The sequence below is a fragment of the Oncorhynchus masou genome, chromosome 5 (assembly GCF_036934945.1).
Source record: "Oncorhynchus masou masou isolate Uvic2021 chromosome 5, UVic_Omas_1.1, whole genome shotgun sequence".
Taxonomy (NCBI): Eukaryota; Metazoa; Chordata; class Actinopteri; order Salmoniformes; family Salmonidae; genus Oncorhynchus; species Oncorhynchus masou.
Window position 1 is genome coordinate 87,161,246 of NC_088216.1, and position 19,316 is coordinate 87,180,561.

Genomic DNA, 19,316 nt, shown 5'->3' on the forward strand with positions numbered 1-19,316 from the left:
TACATTCTAAGTTTGTTCACAGACAGTATTTAATACCAAGGAAATGTTTTATGATGAAGTTGGCCCCAAATCCCAACTGTTCACCGGTTATCCTAAATCAGTGAGGCACATTCCTTCATATGATATGAGAGAGTCCTGCAGTTACTTTTGGGACAAAGTTACAAAATGTATTTCAAAGTCCATGAATGTAAATATGAAATGTTTCGCAAATACTTTAAGTTACTCGACTCTGTAAAGAGTAATGTCAGCTAAAAACCAACACATACAAATAAACAATTTATACAGTATGTACAATGCATTCAGAAAGTATTCAGACCCCATGACTTTTCCACATTCTGTTACATTACAGCCTTATTTTAAAATTGATTATTTTTTTAATTTTTTTTTACATCATCAATATACACACAATACCCCATAACGACAAAGCAGAAACAAGTGTTTAGAAATTTTTGCGAATTTAATGAAAAAAAAAACCTGATATCACATTTACCTGTGTGTTTTCAGAAACCTCAGTGCTGTTGAAGCAATTTTGGCAGCGATTACAGCATCAAGTCTACAAGCTTGGCACATCTGTATTTAGGGAGTTTCTCCCATTCTCTGAAGAGCCTCTCAAGCTCTGTCAGGTTGGATAAGGGGTGATGCTGCACAGATATTTTATGGTCTCGGGTTCAAGTCCGGGCTCTGGCTGAGCCACTCAAGGACATTCAGAGACTTGTCCCGAAGCCACTCCTGAGTTGTCTTGGCTGTGTGCTTAGGGTCTTTGTCCTGTTGGAAGGTGAACCTTTGCCCCAGTCTGAGGTCTTGAGCGCTCTTGACCAGTTTTTCATCAAGGATCTCCTTGTACTTTGCTTTTTGTCTTGATCCTGACTAGTCTCGCAGTCCCTGTCGCTGCAAAACATCCCCACAGCATGATGCTGGCACCACCATGCTTCACCGTAGGGATGGTGCAGGTTTCCTCCAGACGCGAAACTTGGCATTCAGGCCAAATAATCCAATCTTGGTTTCATCAGACAGGAGAATTATCTTTCTCATGGTCTGAGAGTCCTTTAGGTGCTATCATGAATTTTACTGTGGAGTAGCTTCCGTTTGGTCACTCGACCATAACGGCCTAATTAGAGGAGTGCTGCAGAGATGGTTGTCCTTCCAGAAGGTTCTCCCATCTCCACAGAGTAATTCTGGAGCTCTGTCAGAGTGACCATTGGGTTTTTGGTGACCTCCCTGACCAAGGCCTAATGTTTACATTGTTAGTTATAGCTAGCTAACATTGAACCTATTCGGTTAACTTTAGCTGGCTATGACAATCGGTTTGTATTGTGAGTACTCTATGGATTGGGATTATGGTTAATTGTTTAGCTTGCTAGTGTCATGACATTGGCCTCTTTGGGTATAGCAAGCCCCATCCCCCTCTTCCTGCCTCCGCCGTGCCTCCTTCAACTAGGTTGCTGTGGTCAGAGAGACGTCGTAAATTCCTGAGGATCTCCTCATGGACACAGTATAGAGGACAAAGGTAATCCTTCCACCTCACAGAACTTGAGTGTTCATGTGTTTCATGTTCATGTGTTTCATGTTCAGTGTTTCATGTTCCGGAGAAAGTATAAAAAGATCGGTGAAGAATCCAGCTACAAACTGGCCCATTTGTCACAACTTGGGGAAGATCATGGGAGACGGTGCGGCCACATTACCATAACGCTGTTTATATAATAGCCTCAGATATGAGGTTTACATCTAATTGTTGTATAAGATGAATGAGTGAGTATGATACTGTTTGTATAATTGTGTAATATGATTTTGGACTGTTTAATAAAGAAAAATACAATTCCCTATTTTTGAGTTTTCCTAAATCAGAGGACCGCCCCTGAGCCCAGTTAGGGTCAGGCCTCCTTGGACAGCCCTTTTTCGGCCTTTCCGAATTTAACCCCCACTCGGGTTTTTATTTGTAAATGTCACCAACAAAACAAAGAACATGGAGACGACCGTGAAGCTTACTTAGGCTATAATGCCACTAACAAAGACAACTACCCACAAATACCAAAGGAAACAAGGCTGCCTAAGTATGATTCCCAATCAGAGACAACGATAGACAGCTGTCCATGATTGAGAACCATACATTGTACGAGGTTATTCTTCTCATCTAAACTTGGGAGGTGAAATGATGTTATGCAAGGTTGTAACGCTCTAACCACTAGGATACCCTGCCGCCCCGTGTGTGTGTGTGTGTGTGTGAGAGAGAGAGAGAGAGAGAGAATAGTGTAGTCCATAACAGCTATTTCCCTGGCTCTAGCTCCACTCCCTCAGAAAGGGACAGTCTATTTCCCTGGCTCTAGCTCCACTCCCTCAGAAAGGGACAGTCTATTTCCCTGGCTCTAGCTCCACTCCCTCAGAAAGGGACAGTCTATTTCCCTGGCTGTAGCTCCACTCTCTCAGAAAGGGACAGTCTATTTCCCTGGCTCTAGCTCCACTCCCTCAGAAAGGGACAGTCTATTTCCCTGGCTGTAGCTCCACTCTCTCAGAAAGGGACAGTCTATTTCCCTGGCTCTAGCTCCACTCCCTCAGAAAGGGACAGTCTATTTCCCTGGCTCTAGCTCCACTCTCTCAGAAAGAGCCGGTGAACCATCACCAGGAATGTACACAACCCTTTACTTTGCTTAAGGCAACCATCTCTGTCTGTCTCTGTGCCTGAGTGAGCTCTAATGCCGGAATCACTGAGAGTGGAGTGAGAAATTACAACCACTGAACCCTGTGTGTCGTCAGAGAGAATGTGTTATTTAAAAACACTTCTCATTGCTTGTATGATACGCCACTTCTGATTGGGTACAAGGCCAGCAACAACACCCTTTATACTCCTGTATTTTTGGACCAGTGTTATGTCATAGAAGAGTCGGTGATTGATGAACTTGTCCCGATGTGGTCATGGGGATCAGACGATATTTGCTCTGGTGTAATCAATATTATCTGGACATTTTTTTTGTAAACAAATATTTTATATTCTGAGCTTTGGACAAATATTTAAAAAGGTTTTGCTGCATCCAGTTTGATGTATACTGGAAGGTGAGTCAGACTATAGAATGATGTTTCTGTCAGTCAAGCCCCCCGTCTGACCTAAAGCAAAGATTTCATATTGGGGTTGTGATAACTCATACCGGCGTTAGGTAATCAGGCTGAAGTGGTATTGGTTTCTATGTTTCTGGAGACAGTTCTTTGTTCTTTGTTTGTTTGTTTGGTGTTACTCACAGCATTCATATGTATGCACCCAGATCTCTGTTTTCTGCCTGTACTTCTGTGACTCAGATGCCCGTCTGACCTCATACACGTGTCAGGGAAGGTCTGTGCACTATGGTTTAAGGTTTAGGACAGAGATTAGGACAGAGATAGCATTATGCTCTGGAGAACTGTAAACTAGGGTTTGCTGAATCCACTTTGAGGTGAGTCCACTTGACCTGAAGCAACACAGGAATCGGTCTCGAGCTGTGACTCAATCATAGAGGATGGAGGATGGGGCAGTGTGCAGTGGTAGATGAGGGAGTGTGCAGTGGTAGATGTGGTAGATGAGGGAGTGTGCAGTGGCAGATGTGGTAGATGAGGGAGTGTGCAGTGGTAGATGTGGTAGATGAGGGAGTGTGCAGTGGTAGATGTGGTAGATGAGGGAGTGTGCAGTGGGAGATGTGGTAGATGAGGGAGTGTGCAGTGGTAGATGAGGGAGTGTGCAGTGGGAGATGTGGTAGATGAGGAAGTGTGCAGTGGGAGATGTGGGAGATGAGGGAGTGTGCAGTGGGAGATGTGGTAGATGAGGGAGTGTGCAGTGGTAGATGTGGTAGATGAGGGAGTGTGCAGTGGGAGATGTGGTAGATGAGGGAGTGTGCAGTGGTAGATGAGGGAGTGTGCAGTGGGAGATGTGGTAGATGAGGGAGTGTGCAGTGAGAGATGTGGTAGATGAGGGAGTGTGCAGTGGGAGATGTGGTAGATGAGGGAGTGTGCAGTGTGCAGTGGTAGATGTGGTAGATGAGGGTGTGTGCAGTGGGAGATGTGATAGATGAGTGAGTGTGCAGTGGGAGATGTGGTAGATGAGGGAGTGTGCAGTGGTAGATGTGGTAGATGAGGGAGTGTGCAGTGGTAGATGTGGTAGATGAGGGAGTGTGCAGTGGGAGACGTGGTAGATGAGGGAGTGTGCAGTGGGAGATGTGGTAGATGAGGGAGTGGAAGATGTGGTAGATGAGGGAGTGTGCAGTGGGATATGTGGTAGATGAGGGAGTGTGCAGTGGGATATGTGGTAGATGAGGGAGTGTGCAGTGGGAGATGTGGTAGATGAGGGAGTGTGCAGTGGTAGATGTGGTAGATGAGGGAGTGTGCAGTGGTAGATGTGGTAGATGAGGGAGTGTGCAGTGGGAGACGTGGTAGATGAGGGAGTGTGCAGTGGGAGATGTGGTAGATGAGGGAGTGGAAGATGTGGTAGATGAGGGAGTGTGCAGTGGGATATGTGGTAGATGAGGGAGTGTGCAGTGGGATATGTGGTAGATGAGGGAGTGTGCAGTGGGATATGTGGTAGATGAGGGAGTGTGCAGTGAGAGATGTGGTAGATGAGGGAGTGTGCAGTGGGAGATGTGGTAGATGAGGGGGTGTGCAGTGGTAGATGTGGTAGATGAGGGAGTGTGCAGTGGTAGATGTGGTAGATGAGGGAGTGTGTAGTGGGAGATGTGTTAGATGAGGGAGTGTGCACTGGGAGATGTGGTAGATGAGGGAGTGTGCAGTGGGAGATGTGGTAGATGAGGGAGTGTGCAGTAGTAGATGTGGTAGTTGAGGGAGTGTGCAGTGGTAGATGTGGTCGATGAGGGAGTGTGCAGTGGTAGATGTGGTCGATGAGGGAGTGTGCACTGGGAGATGTGGTAGATGAGGGAGTGTGCAGTGGGAGATGTGGTAGATGAGGGAGTGGGAGATGTGGTAGATGAGGGAGTGTGCAGTGGGATATGTGGTAGATGAGAGAGTGTGCAGTGGGATATGTGGTAGATGAGGGAGTGTGCAGTGGGATATGTGGTAGATGAGGGAGTGTGCAGTGAGAGATGTGGTAGATGAGGGAGTGTGCAGTGAGAGATGTGGTAGATGAGGGGGTGTGCAGTGGGAGATGTGGTAGATGAGGGAGTGGGAGATGTGGTAGATGAGGGAGTGTGCAGCGGGATATGTGGTAGATGAGGGAGTGTGCAGTGGGATATGTGGTAGATGAGGGAGTGTGCAGTGGGATATGTGGTAGATGAGGGAGTGTGCAGTGGTAGATGAGGGAGTGTGCAGTGGTAGATGTGGTCGATGAGGGAGTGTGCAGTGGGAGATGAGGGAGTGTGCAGTGGGAGATGTGGTAGATGAGGGAGTGTGCAGTGGGAGATGTGGTAGATGAGGGAGTGGTAGATGAGGGAGTGTGCAGTGGGATATGTGGTAGATGAGGGAGTGTGCAGTGGGATATGTGGTAGATGAGGGAGTGTGCAGTGGGATATGTGGTAGACGAGGGAGTGTACAGTGAGAGATGTGGTAGATGAGGGAGTGTGCAGTGGGATATGTGGTAGATGAGGGAGTGTGCAGTGAGAGATGTGGTAGATGAGGGAGTGTGCAGTGGGAGATGTGGTAGATGAGGGAGTGTGCAGTGAGAGATGTGGTAGATGAGGGAGTGTGCAGTGGGAGATGTGGTAGATGAGGGAGTGTGCAGTGGGAGATGTGGTAGATGACCTGATCCCAAATACAGCCACCTGAGTTGTTTTGTGGGTGTTTTAAAATGAATCACAGATAAAATGCTGTGAAATTGGTTTGGATTTCCTATCCAGTGGAGGAGAAAGGAGCTGGTTTGGATTCCCAACACCTTGATATACAAACGAAAGGTACAAATAAAAATGAAGAAAAGCTTTTAGGTATAGTAGAATGTGACTGCAAATTACACACACTCTTACACACACACACACACAAGCACAGGCTTACACACACACACACACACACACACACACACACACACACACACACACACACACACACACACACACACACACACACACACACACACACACACACACACACACACACACACACACACACACACACACACACACACACACACTTACATTCAGGTCCGTCAGCCAGTCAATTTCATTCCGTGTCTCATTGAATCGGCTTCAACAAGCCTGTAATCGACAAATACACTAGTCTGCTTCTACACACAGAATTACATTTATTAAGGCAGCAACAGTTTAATATTCACTTGACACCTGGGCATGAAACTCCAGATTCCACCTTGGTTCAAGGCAACACTAAAGTACTCTGTTGATTGTATTCAACCTCTTTTCCCCATCTTATGTGACCTCATGTGAACTAGGAACTTGATCTATTTAGAACATATCAAATGCCACACAAAATGGCACAAAAAAATATAACAATCAGAGAAATGTATTGATTTATGTGAGACAATGTAAAAAAAAAACAGAAAAACAATGTAAAAATAAACAACAACTTTAAAAAAGTTTTTTTTAAATGACAACATTAAAACAATGTAGAAAATAAATAAACATTAAAACAATGTAGAAAATAAATAAACATTAAAACAACGTAGAAAATAAATAAACATTAAAACAATGTAAAAAAACAACAACAATGTCAAACAAATCTATAAAAGGATTAGTATAATTGAAAAACACATAAAACCAAATACAAACACTAGGTCTTGATCTGATATTCAGTCCCAAGTGAATGTATCCACCCTGAAAGTCATATCTGATCAAGCATTAATCTCGTTATCTTCTGAAGGACCCTGAATGAGGGACAATATGACTGAGAAAAAGGCCCAGTTTAACAAAGCCTTAACCGTAGAGGTACAGTCAGAGGGTATGAATCAGTCATTTATGTAACAACTGTTCTTAATCTTGAAACTCCCCATCCCGGATCCGGGATCGTGACTAAAGCCTCAGGCTCATTAGCATAACGCAACGTTAACGATTTCTGAAAATCGCAAATAAAATTAAAATAATGCGTTTGCTCTCAAGCTTAGCCTTTTCTTAACAACACTGTCATCTCAGATTTTCAAAATATGCTTTTGAACCATAGAAATTGACTAATTTGTGTAAGAGTATGCAAAGCTAGCATAGCATTTTGTGTAGCATGTAGCACGCAAAATTTTCACAAAAGCCAGATAACCAAATAAATAAAATCATTTACCTTTGAAGAGCTTCTGATGTTTTCAATGAGGAGACTCTCAGTCACATGCCAAATGCGCAGTGTTTCCTGAAAGCGTCTGTGTGTAGGAGAAATCGTTCCGTTTTCTACATTGCGCCTGGCTACTGAAACGAACCGAAAATGCAGTCACCTACAACGTAAAACTTTTCCGGATTAACTACATAATATCGACCGAAACATGGCAAACGTTGTTTGGAATCAGTCCTCAAGGTGTTTTTTCACATATCTCTTCATTGACATGCAGTTCGTGGAAGCTTGCTTTACTCTCTGTATCGTTTGGAAAATACTGGCAGGTGACTTTTGCGCACCAATTTCGGCGCAGGACACCGGGCGGACACGTGGTAAATGTGGTCTCTTATGGTCAATCTTCCAACGATCTGCCTACAAATACGTCACAATGCTGCAGACACCTTGGGGAAACGACAGAAAGGGCAGACTCATTCCTCTTGCGTTCACAGCCATATAAGGAGATCATGACAAACAGAGCCTCAAAAATCCTTGTCATTTCCTGGATGCCATCTCATCTTGGTTTTGCCTGAAGCTCACGTTAAAGGGCACGCACAGAGAAGATCTTTGTATTTCTGGACACGTCAGAGTGTTTTCTTTCGAACAGTAGCAATTATATGCATAGTCGAGCATCTTTTTGTGACAAAATATCTTGTTTAAAACGGGAACGTTTTTCATCCAAAAATGAAATAGCGCCCCCAGAGCATCAACAGGTTAACCTCTCCTTAAGAGAGAAAAACAAGGATTGCCTCCTAAATGAGACACTTTCCTCATGGTATCCATGGTTTCATCCTGACTAATATTGCCTGGGTGGGGGGGGGGGGGCATAATCTAGAGTACTGACCATTATTGCCTGGGCGGGGGGGCATAATCTAGAGTACTGACTAATATTGCCTGGGCGGGGGGGGGGGGGGGGGGCATAATCTAGAGTACTGACCATTATTGCCTGGGTGGAGGGGGGGGCATAATCTAGAGTACTGACTATTATTGCCTGGGGGGGCATAATCTAGAGTACTGACTAATATTGCCTGGGGGGGCATAATCTAGAGTCCTAACTATTATTGCCTGGGGGGGGGCATATTCTAGAGTCCTAACTATTATTGCCTGGGGGGGGCATATTCTAGAGTACTGACTAATATTGCCTGGGGGGGCATAATCTAGAGTACTGACTAATATTGCCTGGGGGAGGGAGGGGGAGTTCAAGTGAAACTTTGCTTTCTTGTAACTATATGAAGAATTGCAATATGTTAACCTGTGAGCCAAAAAGAATGAGAATGAGCCCTATCCAGCATGGGAGGAAGGAGCTGACGATGAGTTCATACCCCACGATAGTGGAGTGTCCCCACTACAGGCAAACCACGCCCGACACACAACAGCGCTCATACTGAGCAGATGCCACACACCTGTGTGTGTGGGCGGGGCTACTACAGAAGTCTGGATGTGTGGCAGTCCTGAAAAAGAGAGGACATTACCTTGATTTTTATTATTTTGTCCATTAGCCTTTTCTCAAGTGTAGAATTGCAAATGAACCTGTTATAAGCACTGATCTTGATTATACACCACGCGCTTTTGTTACATCTGGTATAACACGAATGCTCTTGCTGTGAGCTTTGTTGTCCTCTGAGTAGGCTGTATAAAGCAAGAAGGTGACCCCCCCACCGACCTCTAACTCAGACCACCTTCTTGTCTCCATTTACATTTTTATTATTTAAAGGCAAGTCAGTTAAGAACAAATTCTTACTTAGAATGATGGCCCAACTAGGGAACAGTGGGTTAACTGCCTTGTTCAGGGGCAAAACAACATATATTTGTCAGCTCGGGATTCAATCTAGCTATCTTTTGGTTACTGGCCCAACGCTCTAACCACTAGGCTACCAGACGCCCCCATGTTTCTTCTCTGTTCTTTTCAAATTCTACATAATTGTAAAATCAATAACTACAATCAATATCTGCTCAAGGGTCACAGTATGCTTCTAATCATACAAAAGACAAACGCCTGACCTTTTCTGTTCATCTTCAGGACTAAGTCAAATATCTCTGTTCAGAGCGATACAAGGATTCTGTCAAAAAATCGGGGAGGGGAGTGAGGAGGGGGGTGACATTTGTGTAATGTGACATGCTTTTAAAGCTACTTTTCATCACAGACAATTCTGGAACCCTGTGACAATCAAAGACTGTGGCCTGCATCCTGTGTGTGTGTGTGTGTGTGTGTGTGTGTGTGTGTGTGTGTGTGTGTGTGTGTGTGTGTGTGTGTGTGTGTGTGTGTGTCATGCAGCCAGCAGATCAAACAGAATGCATACAAACACAATCAACACCAGCTGACACAACTTTACCACAGTCTGGCTGAAGGAGTGTCATCACAGTCTGGTAGCTGGTGAAATCCATCAAACACACACCACACGTATTAAACGTCAACGCTTCTAAGGAGGAGCTAGCCCCCCCCCCCCCCGTGTGCCCCCCCCTCCCCCCCCCCCGTGCCCCCCTCTCCCCCGTGCCCCCCCTCTCCCTCCCGTGTCCTCCCCCTCCCCCCCGTCAAGAGATGTAGCAGAAAAAATATACTACTTCATTTTTTAACGTAATGTAGTGTAATGGTTAGGGTTAGGGTTAGAGTAGTATACTCTATTTACGCATTAGTGCGCGTTACAGCAAATGAATACTGTTTGACTAGAAATCAAAACGTTTTAACTATGAATTCATATCTGTCCGTTCCACTATAGCTGAAGACACCCACTTCTAAAGTTTCTTCATTGGAAATGAATAATGCATATGATAATGTCTGCAATAATGTAATATAATAATGTATATAATAATGTACACGGTAATGTATTTAATGACGTAATATAATAATGCCTGTAATAATGTACATGATAATGTCTATAATAATGTAACATTATAATGTCTATAATAATGTACATGATAATGTCTATAATAATGTAATACAATAGTGCCTATAATAATGTGCACGATAATGTCTAAAATGTACATGATAATGTCTGTAATGACGTAACATAATAATGTATATAATGATGTAAATGACTTAAATGAAATGTAAATGTAATATGATCACGTCTATAATAATGTAATATAATAATGTCTATAATAATGTGCATGATAATGTATATAATAATGTAATATAATAATGTCTGTAATAATGTACAAGTTCATGTCTATAATATGTAATATGTAATATTGTAATCGATATGTAATATGTAATCGAATCAAATCAAATGTATTGGTCACATACACATGGTTAGCAGATGTTATTGGTCACATACACATGGTTAACATATGTTATTGGTCACATACACATGGTTAGCAGATGTTATTAGCAGATGTTATTGGTCACATACACATGGTTAGCAGATGTTATTGGTCACATACACATGGTTAGCAGATGTTATTGGTCACATACACATGGTTAGCAGATGTTAATGCGAGTGTAGTGAAATGCTTGTGCTTCTAGTTCCGACAATGCAGTAATAACCAACAAGTAATCTAAATAACAATTCCAAAACTACTACCTTATACACACACAAATGTAAAGGGATAAAGAATATGTACATAAAGATATATGAATGAGTGATGGTACAGAACAGCATAGGCAAGATGCAGTAGATGGTATCGAGTACAGTATATACATATGAGATGAGTAATGTAGGGTATCTAAACAAAGTGGCATAGTTTAAAGCGGCTAGTGATACATGTATTACATAAACATGCAGTAGATGATATAGAGTACAGTATATACATATACATATGAGATGAATAATGTAGGGTATGTAAACATTATATTAAGTAGCATTGTTTAAAGTGGCTAGTGATATATTTTCCATCCATTTCCATCAATTCCCATTATCAAAGTGGCTGGAGTTGAGTCAGTGTGTTGGCAGCAGCCACTCAATGTTAGTGATGGCTGTTTAACAGTCTGATGACCTTGAGATAGAAGCTGTTTTTCAGTCTCTCGGTCCCAGTTTTGATGCACCTGTACTGACCTCGCCTTCTGGATGATAGCGGGGTGAACAGGCAGTGGCTCGGGTGATTGTTGTCCTTGATGATCTTTATGGCCTTCCTGTGACATCGGGTGGTGTAGGTGTCCTGGAGGGCAGGTAGTTTGCCCCCGGTGATGCGTTGTGCAGACCTCACTACCCTCTGGAGAGCCTTACGGTTGTGGGCGGAGCAGTTGTCATACCAGGCGATGATACAGCCCGACAGGATGCTCTTGATTGTGCATCTGTAGAAGTTTGTGAGTGCTTTTGGTGACAAGCCGAATTTCTACAGCCTCATGAGGTTGAAGAGGCGCTGCTGCTCCTTCTTCATGACGCTGTCTGTGTGGGTGGACCAATTCCGTTTGTCCGTGATGTGTATGCCGAGGAACTTAAAACTTACTACCCTCTCCACTACTGTCCCATCAAAGTGGATAAGCGGGGCTCCCTCTGCTGTTTCCTGAAGTCCACAATCATCTCCTTTGTTTTGTTGACGTTGAGTGTGAGGTTATTTTCCTTACACCACACTCCGAGGGCCCTCACTTCCTCCCTGTAGGCCGTCTCATCGTTGTTGGTAATCAAGCATACCACTGTAGTGTCGTCCGCAAACTTGCTGATTGAGTTGGAGGCGTGCGCAGTCGTGGGTGAACACGGAGTACAGGAGAGGGCTCAGAACACACCCTTGTGGGGCCCCAGTATTAAGGATCAGCGGGGTGGAGATGTTGCTACCTACCTTGACCACCTGGGGGTGGCCCGTCAGGAAGTCCAGTACCCAGTTGCACAGGGCGGGGTCGAGACCAAGGGTCTCAAGCTTGATGACGAGTTTGGAGGGTACTATGTTGTTAAATGCTGAGCTGTCAGGTAGGGTGGAGATGATATTGTCGTTGACTAGTCTCTCAAAGCACTTCATGATGACGGAAGTGAGTGCTACGGGGCGGTAGTCATTTAGCTCAGTTACCTTAGCTTTCTTGGAAACAGGGACAATGGTGGCCCTCTTGAAGCATGTGGGATGTCCGTAAACACACCTGCCAGCTGGTCTGCGTATGCTCTGATGACGCGGCTGGGGATGCCGTCTGGGCCTGCAGCCTTGCGAGGGTTAACACATTTAAATGTTTTACTCACGTCGGCTGCAGTGAAGGAGAGTCCGCATGTTTTGGTTGCAGGCCGTGTCAGTGGCACTCGATTGTCCTCAAAGCGGGCCGTGTCAGTGGCACTTGATTGTCCTCAAAGCGGGCAAAAAAGTTATTTAGTCTGCCTGGGAGCAAGACATCCTGGTCCGTGAGGGGGCTGGTTTTCTTTCTGTAATCCGTGATTGACTGTAGACCCTGCCCCATACCTCTTTTGTCTGAGTCGTTGAATTGTGACTCTACTTTGTCTCTATACTGACGCTTAGCTTGTTTGATTGCCTTGCTAAGGGAATAGCTGCACTGTTTGTATTCGGTCATGTTTCCGGTCACCTTGCCCTGGTTTAGCGCTTTCAGTTTCACGCGAATGCTGCCATCAATCCACAGTTTCTGGTTTGGGAATGTTTTAATCGTTGCTATGTGAATGACATTGTCAATGCACTTTCTAATGAACTCGATTACCGAATCAGCGTATTCGTCAATGTTGTTGTTGGACGCAATGCGGAACATATCCCAGTCCACGCGATTGAAGCAGTCTTGTAGCGTGGAATCAGATTGGTCGAACCAGCGTTGAACAGACCTGAGCGCGGGAGCTTCTTGTTTTAGTTTCTGTCTGTAGGCAGGGAGCAACAAATTGGAGTCGTGGTCAGCTTTTCCGAAAGGAGGGCGGGGGAGGGCCTTATATGCGTCGCGGAAGTTAGAATAGCAATGATCCAAGGTTTTACCAGCCCTGGTTTGCAATCGATATGCTGATACAATTTAGGGAGTCTTGTTTTCAGATTAACCTTGTTAAAATCCCCAGCTATAATGAATGCAGCCTCAGGATATGTGGTTTCCAGTTTGCAAAGAGTCAAATAAAGTTTGTTCAGGGCCATCGATGTGTCTGCTTGGGGGGAATATATACGGCTGTGATTATAATCGAAGAGAATTCCCTTGGTAGGTGTTACGCACGCCTCTATGAAGAGGGAACGCAACACCCTGCTACAACTAAACTCTCCGTGAAGTGAAAGAGGTATGGACTGTAGGCGTGAGTAAGGATGACAACAGACAGAATGTGGTACCGTTTACAAGGACTTTATTCCTTTACACGGTAATATGGGGAAAAGGGGCTGGACGGAACCAAAGCAAAGAAAGTAAATCTCAAAGCCTCCCCCCTCTCCTATCTTACCTGCCGAACCAATACTTACCTAATTTAGCACCACCTGGTGCCCTAACCAAAATACAGGGGGTGGTCCGCCCAGGTCTTACCTATTGTGCCTAGACAGTGAATATGCTACGGGTATATGTATGCCCGCGGGCCTCTTGCCTAAGCACTCCCTAGGTGCCTTCCCCTTCCCCCCTGGGAACAAATGAAACAGGAGAACAAATAATTTCTCGAACAAACTAAGAAACAAAGGACATCAAATAAGCTCCTTCTGAGCAACAAACTCACTGCACATACCAACTGCTACCAACAACTAACATAGTAAATTATCCACAGCCATCAGCCTCCTCTCTCAGCAATGATTCTCTATCACATTCAATCTCTCTGAAATGACCTCCCAGCAATTAAACTGAACAGAACACTGGCTTTTATGTAGCTTCAGAATGAATGTGTAACTGGAGACAGCTGTGTCTTGACGAGGGGGCGGGGTCAGCTCTCCAATTAGCCATGGAGTCGACCAATCAGCTGCTTGAGGAATTTCAGGAAGCCATTTCCTGAAATAAACACATGCAAATACACAAACTAGAACACAAACTGGGGAACGTAACAGTAGGTAATGCAGTCGACATTTGATTGTGAGGAATTCTAAGTCAGGTGAACAGAAGGACTTGAGTTCCTGTATGTTGTTATGATCACACCAAGTCTGGTTGATCATAAGTCATATACCCCCGCCCCTCTTCTTACCAGAAAGATGGTTGTTTCTGTCGGTGCAATGCGTGAAGAAACCAGCTGGCTGCACCAATTCCGATAGCGTCTCTCGAGTGAGCCATGTTTCCTTGAAGCAAAGAACGTTACAGTCTCTGATGTCTCTCTGGAATGCTACCCTTGCTCTGATTTCATCAACCTTGTTGTTAAGAGACTAGACATTGGGTGTAGTATGGTAGGGAGTGGTGCGCGATGTGCCTGTCTCCAGAGCCTGACCAGAAGACCGCTTCGTTTCCCTCTTTTACGACGTCTGGACTGAACCGGTAAGTCTTCAGCATGCACTAAACATTAGGCTAATTGTCAAATGACTGTATACTGCATGATAATGTGTACCACAGAGTAGGTGATGTGACTAAATGTGTTCTTACTGTAATTTTCCCTGCAGAATTGAGACTAGGCCAAATAGGGGGAGGCAGAGGGAACATTCTGACTGACCAACAAGAGCGGGCTGTGGTCAATTTGGTGCGGGACAGAAATGATATTCGCCTTACAGAAATTCAGCAACACATCTTGGACAATGACGATATGTTCAACAATGTGGAAGCCATAAGTTTGCCGACTATTGCACGCATGCTGAAAAGGCACCAGGTGTCTCTAAAACAGATATACCTTTGGAAAGAAATGCAGACAGAGTGACGCAACTGAGGACTGAGTATATTCAGGTATCTTCCATTTCAAGATAACTGTTGGGAAAAATTCCCACCAAAAATCAATAATTCTCTTTTCAAAATGTATTTTTAGAGGGTGATGGAGCTGGATGCTGACGAAAACAATCACACATTCCTTTTTTTTTGGATGAGGCAGGCTTCAAACTGGCCAAGACAAAAAGTAGAGGTCGGAATTTCATTGGCCAGCGGGCAACATATCGGAAGATGGTGTGGTGGGACGTAGGCCTCGTATTGGATCATATAATGCAGCTCTCCTTGTAACCTTTCTTGATGAGATAAATCAGGTCTGTAGAGCTGATGGCGTGACCTATGTCATTGTGTGGGATAATGTCAGGTTCCACCATGCTCAAAATGGTGCAAGCATGGTTTCTGGCCCATCCACAATCTGCCACCCTGTACTTACCCTCATACTCTCCTATTCCTTAACCCGATTGACAATTTTTTCGCCACATGGAAGGTGGAAGGTATATGATAGGCACCCTCACGAACAAGCCACCCTTCTCCAGGCCATGGATGATGCATGCATTGACATCAAGGCAGACCAGTGTCAGGCCTGGATTCGCCATGCCCAAAAATGTTTGGCTAATGAAATCAACCATTGTGATGTGGATGAGAACCTGTGGCCAAATCCACAAGACAGAGTTGATGGAAATATAGAAGTACAGTAATCGATCCTTTGTTTTGCTTTTTACAGTAAGCCAGGTGAGGAACACTGCAGTGATGTTTTACAGTAAGCCAGGTGAGGAACACTGCAGTGATGTTTTACAGTAAGCCAGGTGAGGAACACTGCAGTGATGTTTTACAGTAAGCCAGGTGAGGAACACTGCAGTGATGTTTTACAGTAAGCCGGGTGAGGAACACTGCAGTGATGTTTCACAGTAAGCCAGGTGAGGAACACTGCAATGATGTTTTACAGTAAGCCAGGTGAGGAACACTGCAGTGATGTTTTACAGTAAGCCAGGTGAGGAACACTGCAGTGATGTTTTACAGTAAGCCGGGTGAGGAACACTGCAGTGATGTTTCACAGTAAGCCAGGTGAGGAACACTGCAATGATGTTTTACAGTAAGCCAGGTGAGGAACACTGCAGTGATTTTTTACAGTAAGCCAGGTGAGGAACACTGCAGTTGATGTTTTACTCTATTTTCTTTTCTTTTTTTGTAGCTAATTATTTTTGTTATGATCCAAAGAAACCTACGTTGTTATTGTGTTTTTCATAAATACATTTCAGATTTTGTTCAATGATTCCACTGTGTCTGTCGTATTCTCTCTACTAGTCATTTTACAGTGATGTATTTACAAGTAGTACCATAATGAGACATGTATCACATATTCTGTACTACAATATTTAATGATTGTATGAACAACTACACAGTGAAACTATCTTGTGTGTCTTGTGTGTGGCTGATCTAAATGAATGTTCCTATGGTATTTCATGATAAATGAGTTAATTGAACCAATGATTCTGCAAGTGCAAGGTTTCTTTACAGATATGAATACACAATGAAATGTTCTGAACAGTGGACAGCCTGTGTTACAAGTGATGACCGTTTTGAGTTTTGTGTCCAGAGTTTTGAAAGATGACCGCAAGTTTCTGAAATCAGTGCAAAAGGGATTGTAAAAAATTGTACTAAAGTCTATAACTTCTCGCATAAGACTCATTGAGAAACTCTGACTCAATTTGTGTTAAGAGGAAAGCTGAATAATGATGAATGTGTTAAACAGGCTGTGTCGAGGAAACACTGAGTATTCAAGAACTGAAAGAGCAGTAGATGAACTGTCACACTATGAACTGTAGTCGTGTGTGTGTGTGTGTGTGTGTGTGTGTGTGTGTGTGTGTGTGTGTGTGTGTGTGTGTGTGTGTGTGTGTGTGTGTGTGTGTGTGTGTGTGTGTGTGTGTGTGTGTGTGTGTGTGTGTGTGCGTGCGTGCGTCTGCACATGTGTGTGGGTTTGTTATTAATGTGTCTAAAGTACAACCGCTCTCTGACAACCAAGTGTCTCATAAATAATCAGCTACTCTGTTATGCTGTAAAGTGCTAAGGCAGTATTGTCAAATGTTTAATGACCTTCTACATTATTTTCCTCTTTCCACTTCAGTACTCAGGTGCTACTTTGCAAGAAGAACACCATTTATTTTGCATTAAATATGAGAGAGCTTTTCATCAACCTGTAATTACAAAAGGTGGAATGACCTCGAGTGCATCATAAATGGCACCCTATTCCTTATTTAGTGCCCCTACTTTAGACCATATGTTTCTGATTGAACGTAGTGTAGGTAATAGGGTCCCATTTGGGACTCATTATCCTCTATCTGAAGGGGTTAACTGACTCTCTGAGCAGTCGTTTGCATTTTTATCATTCATAATGAAGTGTCTAGTAGATCTAGTGATGGATTTTTTTTATTTTTTTTATTTTACCTTTATTTAACTAGGCAAGTCAGTTAAGAACAAATTCTTATTTTCAATGACCACCTAGGAACAGTGGGTTAACTGGTCTAGGAACAGTGGGTTAACTGGTCTAGGAACAGTGGGTTAACTGGTCTAGGAACAGTGGGTTAACTGCTCTAGGAACAGTGGGTTAACTGGTCTAGGAACAGTGGGTTAACTGGTCTTGGAACAGTGGGTTAACTGGTCTAGGAACAGTGGGTTAACTGGTCTAGGAACAGTGGGTTAACTGCCTGTTCGGGGGCAGAATGACAGATTTGTACCTTGTCAGCTCGGGGGGTTTGAACTTGGGGTTACTAGTCCAACCCTCTAACCACTAGGCTACCCTGCCGCCCCAATACATTAAGTATGACGAGAGGTGGTGTAAGTGGGACCTTCTGATCGTTGACTAAGTATTAACCATCCTGTTGGACATGGTCACGACAATAAAGAAGTTCTACCTCGGGATGTAGTGGAGACTAAAGAGGTTCTACCTCGGGATGTAGTGGAGACTAAAGAGGTTCTACCTTGTGATGTAGTGGATACTAAAGAGGTTCTACCTCGGGATGTAGTGGAGACTAAAGAGGTTCTACCTCGGGATGTAGTGGAGACTAAAGAGGTTCTACCTCGGGATGTAGTGGAGACTAAAGAGGTTCTACCTTGTGATGTAGTGGATACTAAAGAGGTTCTACCTCGGGATGTAGTGGAGACTAAAGAGGTTCTACCTCGGGATGTAGTGGAGACTAAAGAGGTTCTACCTCGGGATGTAGTGGAGACTAAAGAGGTTCTACCTTGTGATGTAGTGAAGACTAAAGAGGTTCTACCTTGTGATGTAGTGGAGACTAAAGATGTTCTACCTTGTGATGTGGTGAAGACTAAAGAGGTTCTACCTTGTGATGTAGTGGAGACTAAAGATGTTCTACCTTGTGTTGTAGAGGAGACTAAAGAGGTTCTACCTTGTGTTGTAGAGAAGACTAAAGAGGGTCTACAGTTTGTCCTGAATCGGACTGTTGAGCATGAAAACCCCAGCAGTGGTGCAGTTCTCGACACAAACCGGTGCGCCTGGTACCTACTTCCATACCCCCTTCAAAGGCACTTAAATATATTGTCTTGCCCCTTCACCCTCTAAATGGCACAAATACACAATCCATGGCTCAATTGGCTTAAAAAAATCCTTCTTTAACCCGTCTCCTCCCCTTCATCTACACTGATCTGAAGTGGATTTAACAAGTGACATCAATAAGGGATCATATCTGCTGAGCTGGATTCACCTGGTCAGTCAATGTCAAGGAAACGTTTATTTTTAATTTTTTTACACTTTGTGTTTGTTTACGATAATTCAGTTAATTATCAGTTAATTACAAGATGAAATCAGTCTTTACTTCGCTTAGACCAGGAGTAGGTAACTAGATTCTGCTGCAGGAATTGTTTTGGTATGTGCGGATGGTCACGGGGGCTGGAACATAATTATAATAATTATAATAATTTGTACAAACTGACAACAACTAAGCACAACAAGAGATTGTATTTGTAAAATAACTATAATTTTATAACTTGTTGAGACACGATCACCCCAACCCCACAAAATCAAACTTTGTATATATATTTTATATTTTTTTTACCCCTGTTGCCGACCCCTGATGTACATGTAGCTCACACGCATGACGTATAAGGTTCAAATCTGTGGGACTGGTAAAAGTTAGCGGCCTATTCAAATCTGGGAATTTTTTATAGCCTGTTAGATTCTGGGATTTTTCTTAAATTTAAGTTTCAATTAAACTATTTGATTCAAAGGCTCTTTTTTGAAGTGATTTGAGCCATCTATGTGCCACATCGCGTTACGAAAATAAGAAGAAAGGCCTATCGTTTTTGAATTCATGGCATAATTTCTGTTTGGCCGGCACAGGACAGGTGCGGCCCCAAATGAACGGACCCATTCAGGACTCTAGTCTGGTTAACATGGTTGACACCATGCCGGAAATGACTATGTGGAAGGAAATTGTCA